Source organism: Hippocampus guttulatus, chromosome 16 (genome assembly GCF_054856545.1).
Source record: "Hippocampus guttulatus isolate MCC_2025c chromosome 16, RoL_Hgut_1.0, whole genome shotgun sequence".
NCBI classification, from domain to species: Eukaryota; Metazoa; Chordata; class Actinopteri; order Syngnathiformes; family Syngnathidae; genus Hippocampus; species Hippocampus guttulatus.
Genome location: NC_141276.1, coordinates 7,785,665 through 7,807,843, shown reverse-complemented (window position 1 = coordinate 7,807,843; position 22,179 = coordinate 7,785,665).

The window sequence follows — 22,179 nt, the reverse complement described above, 5'->3', positions numbered from 1 at the left end:
AGTTATTGTAGTACCGCTGGGATCTCATTAAGCCCCCCCAACTTCAAATAAATAAAGCAAACTACTCAGCCGAAACAAGGCTTCTATATATTTTACATTGGAAGGGGGAAAAAAAAAAGCGGGTCCTGAAGAGTTGTCCTTTTTCCCTCCGCTGGCACCTTCCTCTCAGTCGTCTTTGTCTTGCAGGCCCGCGTCTGTCAATTCAATTAATTACAAACAGGCTTCGCTGGCACGCAGGCAGCATTGTAATTGTGCCAAGGACTTACCCAAAATAAATAAATAAACAACAAAATAAAAATCAAACAAAAACAGGCTGCCTCTTCGCGTCTTCCTTCCATTTCCGCCGAGGCGTGGGAATGATGTCCGTCCTCGTTGCCCATTTTGAGCGCCGCCAATCCTCTGTCCATCTGCAAACACGCCCTAAATTAAGGAATCTGGTTTTGTTTAGTTCCCCATCGGAGAAGAACCCCCCCCCCCCCCCCCCCCCAGATTTGATTAATTTGATTCGACAGGATCTACATCTCCGCATGTTTCCCCAAATGGCCCTTTATCTTCTTCCCTTCCACTTCTCTCCATTTATATATCCCTGAGGCGGTGAGCCAGGCAAGATGAATCCGGGAGTTCCTATCAAATAAATGCAGGGGCCAGGATGACCTACAGGTGCATCGGAGTCAGCTTCCAGGATTGGGGTCTCGGGCCGGGCCCACTGGGGGCATCGGCGTGGGTCACAGAGAGGAGATGAGCATCCTGGGAAAATGTCTTATGATTGGAATCGATCAGCCTCGCGGGCATTGTACCAGCAGAGATCAGCGACTGGTGTTGCAAGGACTTCCTCGGAGATCAGCAGGCTGCCAATTTCAACCAAAAAAGATTGGGGGGGGGGGGGTTTAGGCAAAAGAGGGGGGGAAAATAGCAGGGCAAACGAAATCTATTCTTTTGACTTGAGGGTATTGATTTTTTTTTCTTCTACTCAGCTGGCCATGTGCACAGAGCCTGTTATTAGTTTAGAAGAAAACAGCAGTGATATTTCAGACTGCGCGTACCTGTTGTAATAACTTGTACAGTGGATGATCTGTTCACCATCATAAAACTTTATTGGATGTATAGGCAATGATTTAATTATCACTTAAGCATCGCAGACCTGTAAATGTAAAGTGATTGCACATTAGCCTAATCGGCATTTATTAACTGTTGGGTGGGGGGGCAGCCATATCAGGTTATGCCCCTTCTCCCACCCATCCCCCCCAAAAAAGGTCATTTGTGATATATAGAAAGAAACTGCAAGACATGATTTTGTGAATTAGTTAATGCTTTTGGGGTGCTGACTTTCCGGAGTTACTAGATTTTCTTGAGGCAGGCTTCATTTTAGGTGACTAAAAATGTCATTTTTCGTACTCTTGGCCCAAAAAACAGCACTTGTTTTCTTATTCAATTGTGGAAGTGACTCGACTTGAGTACAAATAACAGCGTACCATCCAGCCGGAAGTCTTAAACTGTGGTCCTCGAGGGGCACCTTCCCGCAAGTTTTAGATTCCCTCCTCCAACACACCTAGGAGGCTGTGTTGGAGGAGGGAAACATCTAAAAAAAATGCAGGAAAGTGGCCCTCGAGGACCAGAGTTTGAGACCCCTGCCATAGAGTAGCTGGGATTGTCAGCTTGCGAATGACCAAACCCCAAAACAGATGAGATGATCAGTCGTGAACTCAACCCTTAGGCACTGTGACGTCATTCTCAGCCGACAGCAAGTGGCAAAATTCCCACCTCCTGAGATGGCTGAAAACAGCTGGATTTTGCTGCTTAATTCATATTCCACAAACACAATATTAACCAGAATGCCATGTTTATATTAGTGGGGGTGTGATTTTTCTGTAGAGTCCAAATCTCTGCTGCAGGCTAAATTTGTACCATTTACTGCATATAGCGTGCACACCATAAACTATATTCACACTTGCCATGTGATTGGCTGGCGACCAGTCCAGGTGGTCCACGGCCTCTCACCAAAAATCAGATGCCATAGCTTCGAACACACCCACGACCCTAATTAGGCGAGACGCTATAGAACAGGGGTGTCAAACTCATTTTTGCCGAGGGCCACGTTGAAGTGACCATTTTCCTTGGAGGGCCATTATGACTCTGAAAGCATTTAAAGAAGTCAAGAATAATGGTAGATTCAACGATTGTTTAAGTTACTGTAATGAGGGGTTTGGTAACAAGAAAATGCTTACAATATCTCTAATTTATTACATACGAGAAGTTGAAATTTTGGTCCAGATTTTAGCAATCAAGGTAGAACTTGACATGTTTGATTTGCTTTCGTGGGCCACATAAAATGATCTGGCGGGCCAGATCTGGCCCCCGGGCCTTGAGTTTGACATCTGTGCTATAGAAAATGAATGGATTGGTGGCCTTTTTTTTTTTTTTTTTTTTTTTGCACGCACAAGAGTTTGTGCTGCCTAACTTGGATGTTATTTGTGCATTTGGAACCGAGCGCCTGCCTATTGGGCTGGTGTATCGGCGCGCACGCTTTGGCGGCTCTGGCAGGTTCGGAGATGTTGGGATTATGGGAAGATTAGAGCAGTGATTACACAATATCTCCGCTCTAATGATCCCAACTGTTTGTTCATCTTATCAGCCACATTGCACCGGATTCCATAAACGACGCTGTTTGAGAGATAACACGAGGATTACGTCTCAGTCCTCCAAATCAAACCAATTCGGTCCACCAGTTGGCGGGTAGGGAGCGCGGGGAGAAAAAAAAAACCCAAAACCCCCCCCGAAGCCTTTGGGCTACTCGCTGCCAGAAAAGAGATGGACGTGCGCTGCTGGAAATTCATGGCGGGTGACTCAGTGGGGTGACCTCTAGAGTCCACACACGCATTAGCAAGAGTGCTCATTGTTCATTGAGACAATACACGGACTCCCCGGAGAGACCTTGGTCGACTCTGCAGCTGCAGCCTATTACCTATATGGGAGCTGTGGGTGGTGGGAAAGTGTCCAATGTACTTTAATACACTATACGGTGTACGAGAGTACATTTTCTGGCTGTTGAGGGAAAGACGTATGAGGTTATTAGTGTTCATGTGTGGTGTGTACATACAGTACACCCCACCCCGGTGGGAGCAGGCTGGTTTCCGACACAGCAGTGGCCTTTGACTTAACTGTGAGCATGTGATGACAGCTGCGCGGTTTTAATAAAGTCAAGATGTGAGCGTTTGTTTGCTTAAACGCGAGGAATACAGTCAAGTGTTCAACGGCTGCGTGTTTCGTTCCATGCCTCCATGCCGGTCTGATCTCCCCATTACAAGGTCGATTAAGCCACTAATCCCCAAAAATACACGCGCCCAATAGTATGGCACCGGAGGAAAAAAAAATGCTCGCACATGGAAAGAAAAAAAATGGTGGGATCTTTACTTCCTTGTTGCTCTGAGCTTAAGCCACACACCAAAGCTGGCTGCTACAGAGCATGAGTACGGAAATGTGTTTTACCGCCATAACCACAAAAGCAGGGGATTAACGGGGGACCTTCAATCCTGGTGACGGTCCCTTGGTCTCGCAAGAAGACTGAAAATGCACGGCGGCAGTGACATAGCAGCAACTGCGTTGGGAAAGTATGATAATTGAGGTACATTTGAGAAAAGATGCCTCCTCCAGATTAATCCAGGATGGCCCTCAGTAGAAGTCGTGCAAACATCTGAAGTGGCAGAACGGTCCCATACATGTCTGTCTAACTGCCTTGACCGGGCGTGGGGGGGGGGGGGGGAAATTATGAACCCCTTTATTGCTGTCTTTGAACTCTTTCATTCCACAAGACGTACTTGTACATCTTTTGAAAATGAGGCCCCGCCTACCAAGGACGTACTTGTAAGTCTCTTTTTTTTTTTTTGCGTCACAGAGAGGAGGGTCTGATGCAATCTGTGAATGAGAATAAGCCGTTTGCATTGTAAATCATGTAAAAAAGTGACCAGTAGGTGGCAGTGGTGCCTCACGTGCTTGAAATGCATGCTTTTACAAAAAGCTCTTTTTCTCCGTTTTTTGCCCAGGAATCACCATTTTCATGAATCTTAGCCATTTTGTAATGCCGATTGCTGAAGAATGAAAAAACATTTTCTTTTCTGCAGAAAGAAGAGAGTCCAAACTTTATTTTGGTAGGCTCCATGTTTATATAGCATTAGAACCAAATATTCTGTGGGCCTTGCAAGATCAGTCAAAATCCAGTAAAACGCTGGGATTGACGGGGTTGCTCCAGTGAAAATGGCTGGGATTGAACCGCCCTATTCCCGTCCGTTATCCCGTTGTTGCGCTGTCAAAGAATCAGGGCCACTATTGTTGAAAGGTTGTTCTATTGAAAATGGCAGAGGCAGACGAATACCATATTTCCTGTTACGAGTTCGTACTTTGGATAATGCCCCCCACAAGTGGTTAAGGGAAGATACCACTATGAGCTCCGACTGTCGCCCAGGCACAAGTGCGCACACTGGCTAACGGTTCGCCATTTAACAGCCAGCCACGAACCTGAGCTGACAACAGCCAATTGTACACGCTACTTCACCAACTCCCACATCAGTCATCAGACCAGACCCAACCTTTTAAAACCTCTTAACACTGACACAGTGTGAATGCCGACCCCAAGTGGACAACAATAATTTATGCACCCCACACGTACAATTTGCTCTTTCATGATGCGAAATCAGTTTGTTATCAGATTACCTGATTCATTCCAAGAAATATTTGCGATCTGAAGCCTTCATCCTCACCATGCATTATTTCCCAGCAGTTCCCTCTGCTAGGTCTGTAGGTTAGCTGTCCCAATTTTTGTTTTACAGTATCAACTTATCTGGTCAATATGTGTATTAATTATGTCCAAATGTCCCTCCATTATACTCATATAACCATTTACATGAGGCATTGTTCAACTCATGCTTGCAAACTACGGTATTTATAATAATAATAAGCCTTCCCTTGTGGTATTTATATGCTTGGCTTGCAAAAAAATAAAAAATTCTGATTGTGCTGTAGGATTTTCCTCCCGTTTAACCTACAGAGGGTCCTTTTCGTATCATCCACTCATAATTGTACATACAAATCCACTAATTACCGACTCTTCGCATATAGTATGGATCCCCTCTTGTCCCGCCCTGCTCTCTGAATATGGATATGGATCTATCACCATAATCTCTCATTATAGTGTAGGTGGTGTGCGTTGAATCTCCACGAGAGAGGACGACCACGGCACCGTAGGCCTTGAAATGTTTTGCTTCCCCACCGGCCAACCCTCCATCCACTGCCTAATTTGCCTTGATTCACTCCGAGCCATGATTTAGCCCTGAAGTGTTAATCATTTCCTTTCCTGTTATTTTTAACCCTCGTCCCCTTGTTCTTGCTCATCTTTTGCCAAGTTCGGTTAACAGCTTGGAATCAGGTCACTTCCGTTTTATAGATATAACCTGTTGTCATTGCTGTCCCATGTTAACTCATTCAATCCCAGTCATTTTCACTGGAGCAACCCCCTCAGTCCCAGCGTTTTACTGGATTTTGACTGGAAATGGCGATTCCTGGGCAAAAATCGGAGAAAAAGAGCTTTTTGTAAAAGCATGCATTTCAATCACGTGAGGCACCACTGCCACCTCCTGGTCGCTATTTTACATGATGTACAATGCAAACGGCTTATTCTCATTCACAGATTGCATCAGACCCTCCGTCCTCTCTATGACGCAAAAGAAAGACTTAGACGTACAAGTACGTCCTTGGTAGGCGGGGCCTATTTTTAAAAAGACGTACAAGTACGTCTTGTGGAATGAAAGCATTAAATGAAACACTTGTTGGATAGGTGTTTAAAAAAATAAATAAATAAAAGCTACAGCCCATAAAAGCACTAACTTTGATAACAGCTCCGAGGTAGGCTTGACCATGACAGTACACCTGTTCGCAATTCCCTGAGCATCTGACAGTTACAGGCCAAGGAGCAACCTCCCTTCCATGCGATTCTTTTCCCCGCTTTTCTAATGCTCAAGGGGGACTTCAGGGGGATCCTTTTTGAACTTGGATGACATCACGATGGCAGTGAGTGAGGGAACAGCAAGTCGTGGCGACAACAGGCAGAAACACGGATCACGGCAATTTTGGTTTTTAGTCTCCTCTCACAATCTTTGTTCTAATCGCTTGACCAATCGCGGCAGTGACTAAGCCCTCACGAGTGATCCATAGATCTCCACTCCTCTCAAAGGCTGCAGTTAATATAGTTGAGCTCTATCCCTCCAGACAGTCGCCTGGTCATCTGTCATCGACTGGTGCTTATTGTGACACCAGGAAGTGACTTGGCCAAGATCTGTGGGCCTCATTGAACTACATCCCTGTCTGTGTGGCCTCTATGTGTCTTTATATCCGGATGCAAGTGGTTTCCATCAAAATAAAATGTCCGCTTGTAATCATATCTAAATGATATCAGATTATCATGACAAACCACAGAATTGCCAGTTAAAAGCCAACATATGGATGGATGGCAATAAAACTAATTAGCATCTGGCTTCCTGCGGTAATTAGCGTGACGCAACGCAAGTGCAGACAGTTCATTTGTCCGGCTTACGTATCGCCCATAAAAGTGTAATTAGCCATGTTAAGGGCACAGGTGATGTATTGTAGTGGCGCCGGCCAATCATTAATAATGGATGGATGACACCTCTGCTGAAACTGCAGGGTGACAAAATCCACGCCAGAGGTTGAAATGCATTCAAGTGAAATAGTCAGAGCCACAAAAAATAGACAGCACTGATGTAACTGCTTTTCTCTCACCCCCCCACGCGTTTGAAATTGTTCCATGTTAATACAGGAGAAAATGCCTGATTTATGTAGCTTATATTTGAACTAAAAATGAACTATTGGTCTTTCTGCATACGACTGCAATGTATAGTCATCGGCAGATCAATTGAATGCTCTTCCACGAGGAGACAAAAGCGCCACTTTTTTGGGGGACATTTTTGTTTGTAGCGTGAGAGTTATTTTTTTCTAATGTAGAATATGTGCCTCGACTCTCATTTCGACTGTGAAACACTACATTTGCATGCAATTATACAAATGATGATTATTCAAGAAGGTTATGTCAAACAAGTAGCCCTCTTGAAGTAGACTGTACCAGAGGGGGCAAAGTGCTTCTGTAAGTGGAGACGTGAGCGTCTCATGAATAGAGCTTTAACCTGTGGGTGCACTCGAAAGCTGTCAGGGTCAAACTGCAAACGTGGGGGTTGCAGTGGGGGCGGGTGGCCACCATCCAGTGGAAAGCTTAATGAAAACCAAAGGCAATGTAATTACATCAGAGCTGTTTTTTTTTTTTAAATTTCGGCTTTTAAGAAGACTTTTTATTGGATTGATTCGTTTTCCTTTCATGAAAGATGGACGGTCGAAACTGCACAAATTCATATCCCGTACTCGGAGCTCCTCTACCATCCTAGCCACCTTCATGGTAACCATACCACTCTGAGAATCATTGCCATAGACGTACAGTTATGTCACTTTGTCCAAATACTTTTAATTTCCTGGAAATGATGAAAAAAAAGTATTTTTTTGGAAGCATTTTCACTTGACTGATTTGTGTTGCTGTGGTATATAAAGTTAAAGTCATAAAAATAGTTGTTCCTTGATTGGTTCCCAGTCTACTGATTCTATATGTGACAATAGGGTTGTTTCATAATTAAGTTTAAGCATGCACCTTTTTGGAAAATCTTGAATCATGGAAAAAAACAACAAAAGATTTGCGCTGAGCGGAACCGAAAAGGACATTTTAACAGCCCAGTAAAATAAAACCGGATGAATTATTCAATTCGGGTACTTTTTTTTTTGAGGGAGGGGGGGGGGGCAAAAAAGAAAAACAGCGTCAGTGATTGAAAGGATGAGCTGGATAAGGAGGGGTGAAGGTTGGGAGGGATGAATGGTGTGCTGCAGTGAGACGGTCCCTCAAGAGCACATAAAGTGAACACTTCTTTTATGTGTAGGTGTGTGACGTCCCTTTTTATTTAAAAAAAAAAAAAAACTGCCCTCGCTTCTATAGCAACACGCTTCAGCGGCTCGATGCGACGAGGTGTAAACTGGGTTCTGCGCGCTCCCTGATACCCACCATCCTCAAGTGCTCCCACACTCCTTCACTTCACCAAAATAATAACACTCCACTTCATAGCACTCGAGCCACAGTTGTCTCATCTTTCATGCGTCAGTATTAACTTGCACCTGAACTGAGTGTGCATCAGGAAAGTATTCACTTTGTCTACATCCAGCTTTATTCCAAAATTGATGACATAATTTTTTTAGTTCACACACAAAAAAAAAGAGCCCATAAAAACAATGTACAGAAATCCACCATTTTTTTTTTTTTGGAGAATCTGCGCAATTATGATAAATCTATCGCCTTCAAGGAGCAGTCATCTGATTTAAAGCGCTTTTCAGTCATCTCTGACCTCTGTCGGTAGCCGCCAGTTATTGCAGCGACATGAATAGTAAAACGCCTACGCGTGGGCCTGCTCCCGCCCGCATGCAAGAGTGCTTTGTTATCGAAAAAACATCGCAAGCGAGATGAATTAGTCGGCTAATTAGACCAGAGATTCGAGAGAAATTGCCTGAAAAGGTGATATATCACGAGGCTGAAAAAATACAAAGCACTGCAATAATAATAGTGCTGTGTCACTTGCCCCCCCCCCCCCCCCCCCCCCCCACCCCTTCACCGGAAATGCTTACGGCTTGCTTGCGGCACATTTCTCGAGCATTTAGCAACTTGAAATACAATTACGGGTGGTACTCGGATAGCCGCCACGGCAAGGATCATTTAGTCACTGTTAATTAGCAAATAATAACTTCCTAAATTAGTCATGCCTTTAAAGTCGAAACTATTGCATGACACCTTCAAGTTCTAACTACTTACGGCGTTAGATTCATTCACACTTGATTTCAATGAGAATGCAGGAAGGGGGTCGGGAAGGTGTGTGTGGGGGGGGGGGTACATTTGGTGGATGCCGACGTGGAGTGGATGCGACTTGTGTGCAGCAAAGCCTCTGATAAAGTCACTGAAATGCTTCCTAAGCTTTTACACTTACTCCAAAACATGTCATCTCGGATTAAGTTATAAGCCTCGGCTGCTGAAAAACTATTAAAGGCTCATCTTTTTTTTTTTTATGTCCTTGCTGCTCTGTTTTATTGAGTTTTAGGAATTGGTGAACAAGAGTGAATGGCCTCTTGGTGTAATTTAGGTACACCATTCGTGTTTCTCATTTTTCTTGCCTAAATTGTAAGCGAATGTAGTTCATGAGGGATGAGTGAAAAGTAAAGTTGGTAATGAAGGAAAAATGTGTAAAAAGCTGAAAGAGCACTTACCGAGTGAACCATGTGTGAAAATTGAGCTTGAAAGCCTTGTCTCCCTCTGTCTGCTCTGTTAAAAGCGAGGCTATTCACCTTTCTAACGTACACTGTACCTAGTCTGGGGTTTTTTTTTTCTGCTGGAGGTCGATGAGGTGCAAAAACACCGCAAGGACGTTCACTGTCCAAAAAAAAGTACAGTTGAGTCACGGCGAGGAACTGCCTCGAGTATATTTGTCAGTCAAAATTGAAACACATCATAGCAAAAAAACACAGATGTTCGCATTTTTGCGACATTTGTGTTTATGATGTTAAATGTTTATGTTTGGACTGCAATTCTTAAGCCGGCTCAAATCATTTTTAATTGGATGGTCCAGATTTTGGTCAAATTTATAATAACCCTTAAGTCCAGATGCTAGGCTAGCATTACAGGTTAGCATTTTGGACGATAACTGACTTGTTTAAGGTTTTAAAATGGAGGTTCAAATGAGTAAACCCCAACACACATTATATGGGGGTCGTCTGTTGATGTCAAGAGTTTTGTTCCTGTAGCTTAGCGTCACCCAAATGTGTACATGCAGTATGTTGGAACATAGCTAACTTATGCTAAAGCAGTAGTAAGTCAAGTCAAGTCAGCTAAATTACTTATAATTACAAATACAAATCCAAAAAAAGAACATTAAATACAGCAGGAACTAAGTGTCATCTCGTTTTCTTAAGCCCCTGCGCAAACCTGTCCATTCCAAAAGTAAACTTTTCGGAGCCCCTCTTTTCATGCCACTGTGTTAAAATATTGCTGAGTTTTGTTGTTACGCTCTCTCGCCAATTTCTGCGGAAGCCAACCCTACAAAACTCACTCAGTAGCACTTCCTAGAAAGTTAAAAAAAGATTTACCTTGTCTGAAACTGAAAAGTCAGCCAGCCATTTTTTTATGATGCAAATTCCAGGGCTCCTTTTAGAGAATTTGCTTTAATGCGCACCAATCAGACTCATTTATTTGGACCAGGGGTACTCGGGGGGCGCGTTCCCGCATGTTTTCCGTCTGCCCCTGCTGCAACACACCTGACTCAAATGTTGAGCTCATCTGCAAGCTCAGCAGGAGCCCGATGATGATCCTCCTGATCATTTTGCAGCAGGGAGAGATGGACATGCAAAAAAAGCGGCTCTCGAGGACCGGAGTTTGAAACCCCTTATCTCGACTGATGGAAAATTGCCGATGCTGTCTCTACATAATGTGGGCGGAGCATGAAGTCAACATTTGAATATCGCTTTGAGGTTTCGTCATGAAAAAGATGGTTCAGTGGCCCGTTCATCTCTGCTTCCTGCTTTTGTTTCAATAGTTATTGGAGTTCAGAGCGTCTCTCTTCTCTTTTTGGTCGAGCCATGAAAATGCATCCCCTTCTTTTGCCCAGACATGGAAAGTTTTATTTTCGTGCAGTGTTCAACTAAACCCACACATATTCTCGAGGTGCGATTAGACGCCTTCCTCCCAACAGGTGACAGTGCAGTGAAAGGGCTGTGTACTGTATTTGTGGCCGTCTAAAAGATGTTGAGCACTATTATTATATTCCAAACTCCGGGGGAATATCTTTGCGTGTTGGCTCCTTGTCAGTCGAACGCATAACAATGGAAGCCGGGCTTACCTCCTTCGGTCCTCACCTATTATTATTTTTTTCTTCTTCTCTTGAATCAATTCTCAATGGTCGACTTCAGTAAGCTCATTAGGCTCTCGCAAGGCACCAACTCTATTAAAGCTGCGTAATTAACACACTTCTGCCTACAACCTCCCCACTCCTCCGCCCTCCCGCTTTGAAAGAAGCACCTTCATTCCCGGGGCCTGACAATGATCATTGTTATGATACAGCACTTGGGAGCTGAGAGCTGGAAGCATTCTTTACATCGTGCTGGATCACATCTACAAGCTGCGCGCTTGTACGCTTAGATTAGCTATTTACGGTTGATTATTACAACAGCCTTTCAAAACTTCCTTTTGTCTGTTGCAGAGCAATGGGAAAGTCAATATCAAGGTGTGTGTGAGACGTCCTTATTTTCGATTTACATTTTTAAAGTCAATTTCACAGACATAAATCTATCCATCCTCTAATCCGATTATCCTCGCGAGGGTCGCGGGCGTGCTGGAGCCTATCCGAGCTGTGTCCGGGGTACACCCTGAACTGGTTGCCAGCCAATCGCGGGGCACACATAGACAAACAACCATTCGCGCTCACAAATCACACTTGGGGACAATTTGGAGTGCCCAATCAACTTGCCATGCATGTTTTTGGAATGTGGGAGGAAACCAGAGTACCCGGAGAAAACCCACATGGAGAGAATATGCAAACTCCACACGGGAAGTTCCGGAACCGAAATCGAACCCTCTGCACTTGGACGTGCTAACCAATCGATCACTGTGCTGCCCCATATATAAATCGTTTGGTCACATGATGTAACACATATAGGGACAAATGGAAGATACCATTATAAAATAGAATATACATATATCAACAAAATGACTCACTTTGTCATTATTATGGCCATCCGATCAAAAAAAAAAAAGATGAGAAGATGAAGGGAACTGGCCACTTTAGATTTGAGACTTTCATTACTCAGATTCTGATGAGGACACCAAAGGCTCTTCATGGTAATAGTGACCCGGGAATATTACATTTGGAGCTTTTCATTTGACCTCTATTGTCAGTGTGGAGTGCGTCCTTGTTCACGTCGGCTGGACATGCTGTACCTAATAGACTCGCCTTCAGCATGTTCTCTAGCGTGTGAAATCTACATGATATATTTCGTACATTTACATATGTTCCTTTGCGCTTACATCGGAAATTGTTCGCGGTTATACGCTCGCATGAAAGCGTGCATTTGTTTGGATGGTGACGATGTGTGTGCGCCGTGTGTGTAAATGGCGCATGTGTAAATAAATGCACGGATGGAATTCGGGTGGCGAGAGCAGAAGTGGGGGCATTTTTGCCCTTGCAGGAGGTGCAAATAAGGGCATCATAATATGAAGATAATTAAAAAAAAGACATCCATGTAAACTAACATGCCAAATCATTAGGTACAGCGTCGTGCAATTTAAGAGCTGCCATTTTTTGCAACCCGCATAAAAGGCCAATGCTCAAAAGGCAAGATGGGTGTGAAGTTTCTGCATATCTGCATTCGGGATTCCTAATGGCATTAAATGGAGTGCCCTTATGTAGCGTTTTATATTGGTTATATATTTAGAAAGCCATATTGACTGATGTCATTCAAACATATTGGAGTGAATCACACACCGACGCAGCATATGAACAACCAGAAGGTTTTCTTTTTTTTTTTTTTTTTAGTTTAATATAACTAATACTTTTAGCTCCAGAGTCCACCAATGTACCCTGGCCAACAGGAGAGCAAAGGATGTTTTTTTTTTTTTTTTCTATGGTCCTATTTTAAATCCATCTATGTTGCTACTAAACTCACTTTAGCTAGTGCTAAACTAGCTCGTCTCTGAGGTTCGACGTCCAAGTTTGAAAACTCGCTTATATTTGTTGGTAGCACGGCCAAGTTTGGAAGTCTATTTACAGGATCGGAACTTAACATCCCTAAGTGCAAAGTGTTTCTGTTTCTGTTTTCCAAACAGCTCCTCTACTGGATCTCATTAGACTGTCTAAGTTAATGAAATGTGAGTGAATTTTTAAAAACAGCTAATACCGGGGTACCAGAGTGAATCTCATGCAAACCTGTGCCTCGGCTAACAAGCCTGAAAGCACCGCAAGCTCTGGGGAGAGTTGATGTTTCATGAAACCCGTCCGACGGGGACCGCACGATCCCACCATTTACCCACCTTCCTGTTTACCTCATGGAGGACTCCCAGTGGGAGAGCATCTCACACCAGTGAGCGCGCTAGGAAAAATGACATTTTCAATCCAACCCACACATGGAAGCGTGACTCAACAAGCACTTAGCGCCTGGGTCCAGCACCTCTCTGAACATGTTTTATTAAATGTTATTTGTAGCCAGAAAAAAAAACCACACACACAACAAAAATCGTTGAAAAGCAGCTTTATCCAGCCCAGCTGCTAAGAATATTTAAAATTGCCAGAAGGTGGTGACATCAGCGATGTGGAAATAATAATGAGAACATTGTGTGGGCAAATCAAGAGGGGATAGTGTGATCATTTAAGGTTACCTGACACTGAAATACTCACATATTGTCTCATACTTAAAAAGCTAAACACTGGAGACATATTGTGCAGCGTTCGCTTAATTTAGTTTTTTTTTCGGGAAATCTGACGTGCTTGGTTCCCGAAAAAGCAGATGACACATTTGCATTCGGAAAGAAAATCTGTCATTTTCGGCTCTTCCTTTTTGGAAATGGCTTCCACGATGGCTTAATGCAACACTTGTTGATAAAAATGACACCCTATTAGTACACATGCTGGTCAATTAAGTTTTCATTAACTCATTCAATCCCAGCCATTTTCACTGGAGCAACTCCCTCAATCCCAGCGTTTTGCTGGATTTTGACTGATCTTGCAAGGCCCACAGAATATTTGGTTCTAATGCTATATAGACATGGAGCCTACCAAAATAAAGTTTGGACTCTCTTCTTTTTCCATTCTTCAGCAATCGGCATTACAAAATGGCTAAGTTTCATGGAAACGGCGATTCCTGGGCAAAAAACGGAGAAAAGGAGCTTTTTGTAAAAGCATGCATTTCAATCACGTGAGGCACCACTGCCACCTACTGGTCGTTTTTTTACATGATTTACAATGCAAACAGCTTATTCTCCTTCGCAGATTGCATCAGACCCTCCTCTTCTCTGTGACGCAAAAAAAAAAAAGACTTAGACGTACAAGTACGTCCTTGGTAGGCGGGGCCTATTTTTAAAAAGACGTACAAGTACGTCTTGTAGAATGAAAGAGTTAATTAGGTGGCGAATAGAACTTTGTTCCAAGCAATGTCAACCCATCTGCTGTCTTGCACATGCGCTCGCCATTGTCTTTCTTACCACTCTCTGCATTTTTTGCTAGTTGTTTGTGTGTGCATGTGTTTTCTGTACTGGACACGGCGCCCCCTCCCTGGGAGTGCAGGAATTGGCCGCGGTAACGCACGATCTTGCAAAGGGGGGGCACTCTTTTGTTCCGAGGTGAATATATTTCTTGAGGGGGTGATTAAATGAGAACATTGCAGAGGAGGTGATAGATGAAAAGCGAGCGAAGGAGCACGAGAAGCATGAGAAGCGAGGGAGAAACCGGGCGGCGGCGAAGTGAAAATTAGCAGGTGGGTGTAGGAGAGCAAGGCTGGCTGAAAGACATGTCATGGAAACCAAAAAAAAAAAGGAGAGGATGAAGAGTCGAGAAGGAGGACAGGTTTGGTAAAGCTGGGCTGCAACAATAATAACTGTTTTATTATTCAGTGCGAGGAAGGCGTACGCATCCCCTAGACACCTTCCGAAACGCCTCACAGTAGCAATGGAAGGTCACATGAACACATCAGTCTATTTTGAAAACCAAAGGAGGAAATTGCAGTCCTGCTCATTAATACATCACGGCATTTCTCCGGTACAGGCGGTCCTCAGTTCACGGCAATGTTACATTCTTGCGCCGCCAACATTCCTAAATTTTATTTTTGTCATTCAAAATACGCTGAAGTCTGATCACTAGCTATCTGGAACGCACGACACTCACTCATTAACTAACTAAAACTAAAAATCGCAACTCTAGCAGTCGAGAAATGCAAGACAAGGAAAATGTGAAATAAAAAAAACAAGACTCTCAAAATTTTGATGTCCGAAACGAGGTCACCCCAATAACATAAATATATTTTTTAAAAAATGACAAAAACGGGCGTACATGTTTTTCACAGGATAGCGACGACACAGTTGGCGCAGTCGGGCACTAATGCCTGCGAGGTGGCGCGACTGAAGCGTGTGAAGTGAAAAATGCGCTTCTTTGCCACCCCATTTTACTGGTGTTGGCACATGTGAAATTTTCACGGTATTGCGTTGCTGTTTTTGCACGCAACTGTTGAACTGTCAACGAAGATCGCATTTAGCAGAAACCCAACCGCCAACCTACTTTTTTTTTTTTCTGTTGGAGGAGAAGCCCTTCTTCTCTTCTCTTCGTGTTTTTCCCGCACAAACCAACACGAGACACACGGTCGATGTGAGATGTATATATTGCAGTTGTTTATTTTTGCTTCTCTTCTTGAAACGATTCCAGGTTTACCTTTTATAGGTTCACAGTCATAACGGCACATTGAGGGACATAAATGGGTTTGACACCCCCCGGTAGAAGTGATAGGCTATAGCTCACTCGCGACGCTAATGAGGACTACCTCTATAAAAAAAAAATGGATAGCTGGATAGTTAACAGCTGAGACAAGAGTTGGAATGTGTTATAAAATGGCATTGCTATCGTGTGCGTATCCTTTAAGAAAGAATATTTATTCTTTGCTCATTTCATGAAAAGCACGACTGTTTGATGATCTCAGTCAGCATTCAGATGATGTAGAAATATTTTGATGCACGTTAGCTTTGTGATCAACACTCGCCTCACGGCGAATGTCATTTTGCGTTCGAGCATGTGAACGCGGCGCAAAGCCGGGCATGAAATAAGCGCGATTTTTTTTTTTTAATGACATCTATTTTTACAGTATATGTGAAAGAGTGCTCGGCATCAGTGACTCCCATCAGTCACCGAGATGGGCGTGTCTCGCCCGTGCGGCGGCCTCGTCCCCGGCCCATATTAAAGGCATTAAACACCGGGACCGGCTCACCATTAATCAGGCAGGAGGGATGACAGCCCCGCTCGGCTATCGTGCTCCTGCATCGCCGCGTGCCCGACGGGGCTGTCCTGGCACCAGGTAATATTCCTTTTCCGCAGATAACGGCGTGATCGATCGACCCGAGCTTCTCTGATTGGACTTTGCCGGGGCCTAACAACGCCCCGTCTGCGAGCCTTTATCACTGAAAGCCCGCTGAGCACTTTTAGGAGATTCATGACTCACATGATTTTGGACTTAAAAATAAAGTGTCAGACCAGTAAAAAAAAAAATAATTAGTGTCCAGCAACTAATCGCAATTTTCATGTCGCTTGTCACAACCGGAAAGAGTAACAACAACTCATTTGCTCCTAAGACTACTAATACTGCTACTCGTGCGGCTACTTTTTGTTTTTAATCCATGTTGGGCAGCTGTAAAAGCTGACACGTTCATCCATAAGCGGTGTCCTTAATTTTGGGAACCCTTACAAGACACACACACACACACACACACACACAGACGCGCTCACACCTCTTTGAGCGAGCGCTGGTGAGTGATGCGCACATCGGTCGGATAATTGCGATAGTTAGTGTTTCACTTTTGATGAATGTGGCTTCATTAAGGCTCCTTGAAGAGGAGGCAGGTGTCGCGGTAAAGTCAATTGAGGTGGGATGTCGGGCGTTGGATTATGGGAATTCATTTCTTCATCGCTAGATGTCGCTTTTCCGAAGGAGTCTGGGCTGGAGGCTGGCGGGGGGGCGGGGGGGGGGGGAGGTTGGGAAGTGAGCGAGGTCACGCATGGAGCAGAAATGGTGAAGGAATATTGAGAGGGAAACCCAGAATAATCTTCGCCCTTCCTTATCCCCCCCCGCCCCCCCCAAAAAAATATTCGGTTGTCAAATACAGGCTGCATTCTGCAGATATAAAATCGACATACCATCTACATTAAAGTCATGAATGTGTTCTTAATGTATTCCATGAGGCAACGCACTCTTTGGATTAATTATTCCTCTTCCCCTTTCACTTCACCACATTGCTTGCCAATCCGTTCTGGTTTCCTTGAGATATGCCTCTGAGCCCCCCCCCCCCCCGCGCGCTCCCCCAGCAGCAACTCCACTAATGTTCTCCATGCACCTTTTCTTCCATACAGACGTGCCGCGGAGGTTATTTTGTTTTGCATGACCGGGTCAGAAACACAGTGGAGCGTTCGCCTACGGGCGGCTTATCTGAGCCAACATTAACGGGATTTTGGAGAATCCCACTGGAAGTGTCCACCGTGTCCATGATACTAGCAGGGGGGGGGGGGGGGGGCTTTCGTAAAGCTTCGGGATCGTGCCTCAAAATTTGGTGTACACTTGCGTTTGTGCTAAATTAAAAAACAAAGCAAAAATTATGTTTCCATTTATTTTTTTTACCCCACCTTGTTTTTAAATTTTTTTTTAATTATTATTAAAATTACTTATTATATTAAAGTCGAAATAACGGTAAGGATTAATTCATACATACCCCAGAAATAACATCATCTATTTGACCGTTTTCTATTGCGTGAATGCAAAAAAACAGAGCACAGATCCCTCTGGTGTATTGCAACAACTCAATGTGGCTCCCCCTAGTGTCATTAATCATAAAGAAAGCTTCAGTCACGTGTTGCACAACTCGCTCACCGTTCCACTACTACACTTTTTGGTATGTTTTTACGGCACAAGCTGATTTTATTCCTCATTAAATATGGAGTCTATCGCGTTAAAAAAATGTTGACGGTGTTAAATAACGGGATGTGTGCACTCTGCATTAATTCTCTTTCGGTTGTGTTGGAACCGAGATGGAGCCTGCGTAATTACTTTTTAATCAGTTGGATTAGTCGGTACATATATGTGGCTTAAGATATATTGAAATGCCTTTTGTCTGATTCAAATTGGCGCAAATGGAATTTTTTTCATCGATGATGAAATGCACCTGAAATGGCGCTGTTAGATGCCAACTGCAAATTGGACTCGACCTAGACAAATCTCTTCCTCCCCAAGACTTTTAACGATGAAGGCCAATACGCGAAGCTCGCCTTACCACTGACCACAACCGATAGCGTACCGCTCCGTTGTAATCAAAGTAAATGTTCGAATTCCTGTTGGCCGAGGTTGCTGATGAGATCATGTGTCAAAAGGGGGAAAAAAAAAGCCCTACGCGCGCTACTAGTAGACTGAAACGGGACAAATGCACATACAGTATATGGTACTAGAGGCTGAAACACTTGAATGGATTTTCTTTCCTATGTATGCACGGTATACTCGGAGAAAACACATTTCCTGATTTAATGTCTGTATTAAGCCTTGCCGTCTGATTTTTGTCACACATTTTGTCACACTTCTCGTCGCTTTTGCATGCCTTCTGTTCATTTCCATTGCTTCTTGTCGTTTCCTCACCTTGTTTTGTTGCTTTTTCTCCATCCCTGGCGCTCTCTTCCTACTTATCTCGCCACTCTGGCTACTTTAGGGGTTGTTGACTTTTTGGTAGTCAAACGAGAACTTTTTGTGATTCTATTTTTTGCATGGGCTTCATGACAAGGGGGGAGACATGATTTGTTTGAAGGGCAAAGTGACAATTCAGTCAGTTCCAGGTATCTTGGTGTACCCTTTGGAACTTGTCATCATGAGTCCGGAAACCTTTCTGCACTCATATTTTTTATTTTTTCTCTTCAATCAGACACCAAAAAGTGCTACCGATGCATTCTTTTGGCACTTGACTAATTCAGAGCTACTTCAGACTCCCACAAACTAACAATTACGATGCACCTTATTTTTTTCTTTTTGGTGGTTTGGGGAACTCTGCCTTGAAAACAGCTGGCAGTGAATGAGTTAATAAAAAAAAAAAATCAATAAAACGGCACCCTGAGGTGTACGGATTCCGTCAAAGCAGTACTAGATGGGTGACAGCCAGAGAATGATGGTGACAGGTAAAATGATGAAAGTGACATCTTGTCACCTTCCTCAAATAATGGCCAGTCATTTTTTTCAGTTTCTTCAGAAAACATGAAAAACTGAAACAATTCTGTTTACACTGGGGAACCCAATTTTTTTTTGTCAAATTAGGTCTGATGGTTGCTGAATTTGCACTCTCCATTGTGACTGCACGAACAAATTGCCACGAAGCTGTAGATGAGTCTTATCGTAATCAGCTCCCTTTATGACAGTCCTAATTTTGCTTTTCTTTTTCGTCAGCGTCCAAATCTAACTCAACCGATTTTTTTTTAAATTGTTCTCTGTTATGTTGAATAATTTAATTTCAGGGGTAGATTCGTACAAGCTGTTTAACTAAGGATGTATCAGATTTGTTTTTTAATATAAAAAAGATGTGTTGTGTTGTATCAGATTTTTTGCAGAGGTATGATGAGGCGATGCTAAAGGCAAAAAATATATATTTTTTGTCAAAATATGACTGAGGCCATTGGTGTCAAACTCATTTTTGTCGCGAGGCACTTTGGATTTACATCTTCCCTCGGAGGGCCATGACAACAGAAACCGAATTAACGTTTCATCATCACATCATACAATGACTTGTACACAACAAAAATTGATGGCTTCCTAGTTTTGAAATCAGTCAACAGTGTAGCAAAATTACAACAAAATCTCAACATTATTTATGACATGGCAATTTGGCAATTCGGGACAGATTTTAACAAGCATCATGGAAGTTGACACCCACGATTTGCTTTAACGGGCCACATAAAATGACATGGCGGGCCGAATCTGGTCCCCGGGCCTTGAGTTTGACCCCTGTGACTTCGGCCATTATTTTAAGGGGCAGACGATATAAGAAAACAACATTAAGTCTCCAATGTTTTTTTTTTTTTTCTTTGTGACCACTTTGCCGCTTCCTATCCCCCAGTCAGTCGCGGCCGTGTCCATAAACATTGTTAATGGGGCTGGACAACGTCTCCCCTCTTAGACGAGACCCCTGCAGTCGCTAATTGGGATAAATGCAACCCCATGCTTCATTTAACCTCCTTGCCTATATTCCCGCGTGCCTTCTGCGCTTCTGTTTTTCCTCCAGCCTTCCTTCGCGCTCCTCAAAGCGGGCCCGGCGCTATGCTCGCTCTGTCATCGGTTGCTCCCTTTGCTGGTGCCGCTCTGCGCTTGTTAATGGGCCTCCCCGCTCTTTTGATACCACAGATATTCCTATCATCAAAAACACCCAAAGTGCAGCGGACAAGTTGTCTGCTCTTCTATGGGTGACTGCAATGCACTCACCGTGTTTATTGTGGACTTTACACAAATATACTTTGGATTATATCGTGAACTAAATGAACTCCAAGCACTAAGGAAGGAACCTCGACCACTAGCCGTGCGCCGCGTGGTGGCCGTTTGCTTCGGCTGGTTAGTTGGAGATGGAGAGACAAAGGGTAGATAGGGAAAGCAGGCCAGAGGGGTTGAGCAGCCAGGGGAGGGATGAGTGAACAACAACAGCCGTATCAAGAATTCTATCGTGTTTCAAACCTCCTTTATGAAGTGGCTCGCAGACATAAGAACGGTTCAAGTCAAGTTATTTATTTATACAACCTTGAATCACAAACTGTTACAAAGGCTTCACATTCCCACAGTTGACAAATAATGACATCTTAACCCCCCCCCCCCACCCTAACAAACACCTCCTGAATAAACTAAAATGTTTTACATTTCGAGGAATATTGTAAATATTCATGTCAATCACGTTTTCCCTTTTCTATGACCAGAAGCTCGTGCGCATTGAGCCGTAGTGAAACTTATGCATACTTCATATAGCCCCTTGTAATTTTGTTTTTTAAATAAATAGATAAATAAAATAGACAAAAATACACAAGTTAATGTGATCTTCTTCATAATGATTTATTAGTGTGTTGGATGCGTTCGGGCTTGCGTACATGTGACGCCGTAATGTATTCATGGCTCTTGCTGCACCATCATTGCTTATGTGATGTAATCGCTTCTCCCCCGGGCTTGGACCCCACCTGTGGGAGAGAGGGGAAGGAGGCCGTAAGTGCTTGTGTGATGTAAAATGCCTAATTTGGGGGTGGGGTGATTGATGGTTTAATATTGCAGCCTGCAACCTTGCTGCCCCCACCTACCCAATGAAGCTGCAGGCACGCACCAAAGCAATGTGTGTGTGTGTAAAATGTCACTTCCCATTCTCACTTCCAAAGCCAGCAGGTGGAATTAAAGCAATTCTGGTTTGCTGTTGTGTGTGTTGTGCGTGCGCAATATGTGTGTGTGTGTGTGTGTGTGTGTTTGTGCTGGTGCATTAGCTGCGTCGTGCCGGAGCTCAAATCTATTTAGATCTATTAACTGCGGTCCAGAGTCACTGGTCAGTTATTGCAAGCGTTTCTTTGTTTGCTCATTTTGAGGCGTCCTCCCTCATCTCGGCTGTCGTCACCGTTTGCACTGAGATGCGGTGTAAGTGTCACTTATCCTCTTCCTTTCGCGCCGTTCTTCTAGTTTCATTACTTTTTGCCCCACCCCCACCCACTCATCTCTACACCGTACCGCGTTTTGTGGAAAGCGCATGCTCGAAACATCTGGTCTTCTTCAACAAGCCTCCGTTGGAATTTTGTGACAAATTCTTGTAGAGTTTTGTACGAAAGCTTTATTACGTTCCTTTGTTGTGCATTCACACGCTGCACTGACGATACGATATTTTTGTCGACATGTTCCTCTTTATTGCCCTCATCAGAGTTGGCGGCGCATGCCCACTCTGTCGTCATTAATTATCAATTGAAATATATATGTATATTTTTTCAACTGTATGCCGGTGGCTTGCGAACAGAATCACGTCGCTAGGTGAAGTGGTCATAGAATGCTAACGTTCACCTAAAAATGTCCGCCATGTCAACAAGCTCACATATTTTGCACAAATATTTTGTGCGTGCCGCATGAAAAATGCGGGAGCTTGACCATCTGCCCTCCTAACAGCATAAGATCTGCTTAATACAAAAACTACGCAGTTAAATAGAAAATCTCAACTTGGACAGGGAAGTTTCACAGACAAAGGTGATATTGACTCAAATAAGAAAGTAATAACAATTTTATGGTGATGACTGTTGGGTTCATGTCAATTAGTATTCA